We start from the raw sequence: 939 nt of genomic DNA, 5'->3' as shown, positions 1-939 counted from the left end.
AAGTATGCAGCATATAAATCACCTTCTTGTCCCCAAAATGTGTCAGTACAAACCACATCTAAGTCACATGTTACACTAGACAAATAAAGATCTAGTGATGTTTCTATCAAGTGCCCAGAAACATTTATAAGTTCAAGTCATGTTACTTATGCAATATCCTCTAATGACATCAAGTAATTTTCTTTTCTCAGAATGGATCCCAAAATGCAATCTGAATTTTTTTTTGAATGAAAGCCCTTTCTGACTCCAGAAATGTGCACTGAAATTAATACAGCTTTGCAGGAGAGGAACAGGTTGATTTGAAACAGCTTTTTCTTCTGGCAGAAGTTACTCAGAAAGCCACTCCTGACCTTATAAAAACTTCAACTGTTCTCTAAAACTTGAAAGCTGTGATGGTTACATGTGCAGTACTGTGTTCCTTTGACTTTTCCCCTTCCTTTAAAATGTAAACCTATGACAGATCCTTCTATTTGTTTATATTTCACAGTACAGGGCCATGCACATTTCTTGTCCTATACAAATGATTAATAATGTCATGACTTTTTAGACACTGACTATGAAGAAACATTTTGCTTCTTACCCTCTGCTTCATAATTTGAAGTCTCCCACCCCCATCCATGACACACAGGCCTGTCATTCTCTTTCACTGTCATTTCCTTCTATTTTATCTAAGTGTTTCAGAGTTTTCCCCAGGAAATTCTTTTCTATTCATTTTTAGTGCTTTTAAGGGAGCAAACGAGATGAAAGCTTAAGGAAAAAAAATGTTGTCTTTCTTGACATTGTAAATATAGCTGATGTTTCCCTTTTTGTAACTATGTGGGATGCAACCTGAAAACTATTAAGGTAAATAGCAATTAGTGAAGCATTCAGTTTCACAGCACAACAGACTGCTGAAACGGAGTATGTTTCTAAATCACTTAAAAATCAACACAAAGAGAA

Source organism: Acanthisitta chloris, unplaced genomic scaffold, assembly GCF_000695815.1.
Source record: "Acanthisitta chloris isolate BGI_N310 unplaced genomic scaffold, ASM69581v1 scaffold2513, whole genome shotgun sequence".
NCBI classification, from domain to species: Eukaryota; Metazoa; Chordata; class Aves; order Passeriformes; family Acanthisittidae; genus Acanthisitta; species Acanthisitta chloris.
Note: the sequence above shows the minus strand (reverse complement) of the source record.